The sequence below is a fragment of the Equus asinus genome, chromosome 25 (genome assembly GCF_041296235.1).
Source record: "Equus asinus isolate D_3611 breed Donkey chromosome 25, EquAss-T2T_v2, whole genome shotgun sequence".
In the NCBI taxonomy this organism is placed as follows: domain Eukaryota; kingdom Metazoa; phylum Chordata; class Mammalia; order Perissodactyla; family Equidae; genus Equus; species Equus asinus.
This window is the reverse complement of record NC_091814.1, coordinates 43,261,730-43,267,729: the sequence shown is the minus strand read 5'-3', so window position 1 is coordinate 43,267,729 and position 6,000 is coordinate 43,261,730. Positions and strand designations below refer to the sequence as shown.

The window sequence follows — 6,000 nt, the reverse complement described above, 5'->3', positions numbered from 1 at the left end:
GGACTTCCAGGGATCAGAAACAGGAAAACAGATGAGCCTTTCAGGCGGCTCTCAAAGCAAAGTCCAGTGGAGAGAGACACACCCTAGTCCTTAAGAGTCTCGTTCTCTCAGGATTTTCCGTGCTGGACCCGATGTGTAGCACGCAAAGTCGCCGGCACGAGGCGGTCCTAGGGCGCCCGACTGCTGAGTTTACATTTCCCAGGCAAAAAGGCAGTGGAGCTAAGGGGAAGGCTCTTTGGAAGGCACCAACCTGCTCTATTCCCTCCCTTCCCTTCGCCCTCGGGCAAGCTGCCTCCCTGGTGGGGGATTCTTCCAGGACTGGGGCCAGCGCCAATCAGGTCGTTCGGTACCTGCCCCCAGCCCCGGCCACCTGGAAGGGCGATGAGGTTCTCGGCTCCGTGCAGGGCCAGTACTCGGAGCCCCGGGGCGGGCAGAGGAGCCTCACGTGGCCCTCCCCAGCCCCGGGCACCCGGAAGGACGCGCGCAGACCCCGTGGGATCCGAACGCGGGAGGCATCGCCGGAGCGGAGCTGCTCAGCCGCGGGAACAGCTTAGGGCGCTGCTCCGCGCCGAGGTTCCCCCGAAGGAAGAAAGAGAAGGAAGGGGGCGGGGCACGGGGGCGCCGAGGACCCCGCGGGTCGCCGGGCTCGGCGCGTGGATGTGCCTGGCCGGCGCGTACTTTCGAGGGCGCCTCGACACCCTGGTAAGCGTGCTCCGGGCCGCCTCTCACCGCCCCCGCCGGCTTGGCGGTGGCAGGCTGGAACCCTGCTCCGCACCGGTAGCCGTTCCCTCCGAGGGGCTCGGCCGTGCCGGCGGCTGGGGGCTGGGCGTCTCCGCCCTCGTGGCCAGGCCGCGGGTCGCGCTGTCCCGCCTCGGAGCGGCCTCGCCGAGTCCCTGGCCCCTTTCGCTCGCCTCAGCCCGGCCTAGCCGAGCTGCTCCGCGGCGCCCGGACCACCCCGGGACCATGCGGCGGCCGGGGCCGGCGACGCTGCGCGCTCCGCGGGCTCTCCGGGGCGCGTGAGTGCGCGGGGCGCTGGGGCTGCGGGGAGCGGGCGGCGGGCGCGGGGCAGGCGGGCGGAGCCGGGCTCTTGCGCCGCGATCCGTAGGGGGTCCGGGTTCGGCCGAGCGCGCGCTCTGGGCCAGCCTTGCCCCCGGGGCTCGGGTTGCTGGTGATTTGCCTGAAGTTTTCCAAAATCGAGAGGGCAGAGGTGCGTTGGCGGCGGGGTCGGCATCTCCGCCAGTGCGTGCAGGTCCAGGACAGCCGGGGGCCGAGCGCCTGCCTAGGGGACGGGGAAACCGGACTCTCGCCCGGGCCACTGGGCGCTTCCTCCGGAGGCCCCAGGGCCGGGGTCCCGCTCCCCCATCCCGCGGGGCCGTGCGCGGTCGGGCGGGCGCGGCGGGCCTGGCTCCAGGCGCCGGCCACACCGAAGCTTCCGCTCGGCGGCCGGGAGGAGGGTTTGGCCCAAGTCTAAAGACCAGGGGGTGAGCGGATGAGCCCTGCTTTCTGCCGCTCGCACCGCCTTCACCCCGAGTCCGCCTGGGGTGGGGCGGGTGGAGTGCCCGGCGCGGCGCTCCTCCTGCGGGGTGGCTTCCTCGGTTCTCTGCGCCTCGGATGGCAGCCGGGGAGGGCAGGACTGGGGATCTAGCCTGTCCGTGCCCTTGGGCTACGTCCACCACCCGTGTCTTTTTGTCAAACTCTGGCATTCCTTTTCTCTCGGTGGAATTGTGGGGCCCTGGAAGTTTGCTCTTCCTGGCAAGTTTGACGTGGCGGGCAGGGTCTTGCGGGGGCAGGTACCCTACCCGCAGACGGGGCCTGCAGTCGGTTGCGGCACTTTCTCCCGTCCTTTCCTGCCTGCTCGGCCGCGGACTCACGCCCAGCCGGACGGACTACACTCGCGGCCTGGCTGGAGGACCCGGGTTGGGAGGACTAGAAGTTCCCGCCGGCAGGGCAAGGGGTCCGATTCGAAGGAGGCAGCAGTGGAAATGGCAGGGCTTAACGTCTCCGCAGTCCATCTCTGTGCCCTCCTGGGCCCTGCAGTGTCTGAGCCAGACTCACGCTTTGTACCGTGTCAGAGAGAAACAATGATGGGGGACTGCAGATCCCACACGTTCACTTTGCCTGAGAGTCGCGGGGATTGGGAGTCTTCTGGGGAAAAGGCAGCTTCCTTTTTGTGCCAGTGAAGTACTTGGAAGTACATTCAGATCCTGCCCCTTTCCTTCAAACTGACAGAGGTGGACCAAGGGCAAGAAAGAGCTGAGGCACATTCCGTGAAAGCAGCGGTAATTTCTCAGACCTCTCTCCGAAGCTTCCACTCCCGTGCCTCAGAGGCTCTACACCAACATATAGAGATGGGGGGGCATGCTGGCACCCAGGGAGGAACTGAAATGTGGCTCCCTGGGGTTCAGCCGTGGCCTTAGGGAAATCAGCTGCAGCGCCCTCCTCATAGTGCCCCACTCACATAAGGAGCATTGCTCTAATTTCTACCATCCAGGGGGATGAAATGGGGCAGGCCCGCGTGTGAATGGGAAAGCCCCTGGAGTCTTTTGGAGTAGAGGTGGGGGGTCACATTCACAGATAGAAGCCCTAGTCGTGGGCATCACTGGCCTTCCTGCCAGAACGAGAAATCTGCATTGAGTGATCGCATCAAAAATGGTACTCAGGAAGGCAAGATGGTCTCTGGTGCTGATGAGAGCAAGTTCCTCGTGTTTTTCCAAGATCTCTGCTTTGTCTCTAGCTTGCCCATCTATAATTGGAAATGAGCTCTGCTTAGTCCAGAGAGCGCCTCAGTCTGACTGCAGACATCATCTGGCCACGGGGGAGCCTGGCACAGGAGCAGCCCACCCCTCACCCAGAGGCCCAGGGTGGGATCTCAGGGATATCTCCTGCTAACTTTGGAGGGAGGCCGGGGTGGGTCAGAGGAGGAGTTGGGAATCCTCTGGGTAGCCACTTAACAAAAGAGCCATTTGACCCTGGGTGGTGGTTCCAGGTCTTGTTGATTGTGAAAAATGCCTCGAGGTTTAGAATCTGGCCTGATACTATTAACACTAATGAAAGCTGCTACCATTTATTAAGTACCTTCTGTGTGCCAGACACAGGCTTTGCAAAATCAGTATTATTATCCCCATATTTCATGGGAGGAGACTGAGTTTGGGAGAGGTTAAATAATTTGCTAAGATCATAAAGCTAGTCAGTGGCAGAGCTGTGCTCGGAACCCAGGTCTCTCTGTCCCAAAGTCCCCGCTTCTTCCACAGGGCTGCTCTCCTCCCATGAAGAACAGACGCATACATGGTAGCTGAAAATCCACAGCCATTGTGACTAAAAACTGTTGTTGGTCCAAGAGACGTTTGTGACCCCATCAGATTTCAGGGAAAGTGCCCACCTGGTTGCATGGGGGCTCTTCATTCCTCTAGGACTCAGGGGTTTAATACATACCCCTGAGTAAAAGGATGAATTCTTTAATATGTAAAGTGCAAACTACAATGCCATACTTATTTACCTCTCAATTAGCAAACATCAAAGAGATTGATAAACTGCTGATGAGGTTCTGGAAAAACAGGCACTTTGTATATTGCTGGTCGGAGGGTAAATTGGCACAACAACTTTGGGGGGCATTTTAGAAACATCTCTCAAAGTTAGAAATGCGCGTTTCATCTGACGCTGTGATTCCATTTTTAGGAATTTAACTTGCTGTTATACTTGTCTATGGGGACAAAGACATATATACATCATAGCATTGTTTGAGCTATGAAAGAATAACCTACATGCTCATCAAAGGGGGATTTGTTAAATATTTTTGGTACTTCCAGATAGTCAAATACTGTCCTAGTCATCTATAAAAAAAGAATTAGGAAGGTTACTGTCTAACTGATATGGAACCATTTCCAAGATATATGGCTAAGTGGAAAACATGCACAGAGTGTTTATAATGTGCTACTGTTCATGTTATAAAAGAGGAGGAAGAAGGAGAGTTCCAAGATATTTGCTTGTGTAGACACGAAACCTAACATCTGTTGCCTCCAGGGAGAGTGGAACTTTTTGTGGACCGGGGAGAGTAAACCCTTTTGTACCTTTTCAATTTTGAACCATGTGAATGTATTAACTATTTAAAAAATCCTCTCCTTGCCCTGTGCCTGACTTGTTCCCTCAAGCTCTTCTCCAGCTGAACAGTGTGGGACGACACCCCCACCCTCAGGTGGCTTGAGAGGTCCCCTTTGGAATAAAAGCCGAAGGGCTATGAGACCACGCAGGGCCCCAGAATCCGGGCCATCCAGAGTTCCTTTAAATATGCAGCTTGCGCTTGGAAAGCTGGAGGGGGAGGTGTGTTTAGACACCTCTCTGAGCTGGTAGGTGAGATATGATCCTCCAGCTTTGAAAACAAAATGGAGAAATGGAAACTACCCCTCTGTTTGTTGCCATAATGCTCCCCTATACGGGCTACAGCGTCAGTGCCTAGATAGTGTCAGGGAAGGGAGCGGGAGGAACACTGTGGTTGGATGTCAGGAGGGCAGAAGATAGGGAGGAGGTCTGTTTCTGGTGTTGCCTTTGGACCTCAGAAAGGAGAGGAAGAGAGATACTCTTGAAAGAAAAGGTTTGAAAATTACTCTGGGGTCTAGGGCTGTATTGCCCCAGAGGGGGAAGGAGGGTTATTGATGCAATTGTCACAGCATCAATCCGTGTGCCCCTGAATGCCCCCTCTGAGCACTTCCCATCAGCACAGAGGCCCAGTTCAGTACTCCCCCCTATCTTCCCCCCCCCCCAAGATTTCCCTTCTGCTGATCACCCAGCCTTGAAGCCACCGGATGTATGCAGGGAATGGGGGCGAGAATTAGGTACTGCCTTCCTTCCTCAGGTAGGACAGGCTATTGACAGAAGCAGAAGCAGTGGAAAGAAGACTTGCTTCCAGGCACACGAGATGGGGCCCTCCAGCGCTGTTAGGTGGGAAGCCTTCACTGGGAGCTTTCTATGTTCCAGTCACCCTGCTAAGCACTCTGCCTCCATTATCTCATTTAATCTCTTGATCAGGTATGTATGAGAGCCCAGGCTCTTTGGCATCAAGCAACAATCTTTTTCTGCTCTGCCTTCAGTGACTTTTCCATTCTTTGCACAGTAAGCTGCAGTGCAGGCACAACAGGATCACATAGGTGCTCCCAGACTCATGTTGCTGAGCATTACATGCTCTGATGGATGAGCTGGAATCTCTGCAGTCTGGATACATTTGTAGAAGTCAGGGTTCAGGGACAAAACAGTCAGCGCTCTTGGTTTGGATTTCCATCTCTCTTGCTTCTATCTCTGTGTGTGCATTAGGTCTGGGGCTGAGTGGACTGGAGTGTGATGTTCCCCAGGGCTGGAGGGAGGAGAAAGGAGTGTCTCTGCTTTGGTCCAGATTCTAGTGGAGTGGAGGGTTGTGAGGATGTGCTTGTGAGGCCCTGTATCTGCACCCAAGGAGGAAGGTGAGCAGGGTGGCCCCCCTGAGCCCCATGTCTGGGCTGGGAGTCTGTCTGCTGTTTGGAAAAAAAAACAGCCTGAGAGCTGAGAATGTTGCTCATTGCAAACCTTTCTCCTCCCACGCAGCTTACAGGCTAGGGCTCACCTCTGACTCCCATTCCACTTCAAAAAGAAACAGCTTGAATTTTTCCCCAAATAAATTCTGGAACACACAAGGCAGCTGCTGCTTCTATGTGCTGCCATTGCCCACAGGGGTGAGAGCAAGAAGCCGAAGTGGGCTCTCAGCTAAGGCTGCCACAACCTAGCCAGGAGGGGGAAAGCCAGATTCCCCAAGTGTTAGAAAATAAAAGTCACCTTATGACACAAAAAAATGATGTTTACATAGCCTACTGGTAGGGGATGATCAGTCTAACACACTTCAATTCAGAAAAGGTCTATTGTTCAAGGCACGGGGAAGACAGAAAGATGAGCAAGGCGTGGTCCCTGGGCTCCAGTTGCCCACTGGCCGTGTGGGAGAGGAACACTCACGCCACCAACAGGACCCTGCAGCCTGAA

The 6,000-nt window shown here is 56.3% G+C and overlaps 1 protein-coding gene across 2 annotated transcripts in view; it reads left to right on the top strand.

The window, feature by feature from the left end:
• The first annotated feature begins 215 nt into the window (after nucleotides 1–215).
• LOC106833924 (protein FAM163A) overlaps nucleotides 216–6,000 on the top strand; it is a 71,155-nt gene continuing 65,370 nt past the window's right edge. Inside the window, exon 1 of one of the 2 annotated variants that reach the window (XM_070497631.1) lies at nucleotides 216–702. The gene's annotated coding sequence lies outside the window, so the exon portion shown is untranslated. The remainder of the gene's footprint in view (nucleotides 703–6,000) is intronic. The other variant, XM_014845286.3, reaches the window with a different exon arrangement.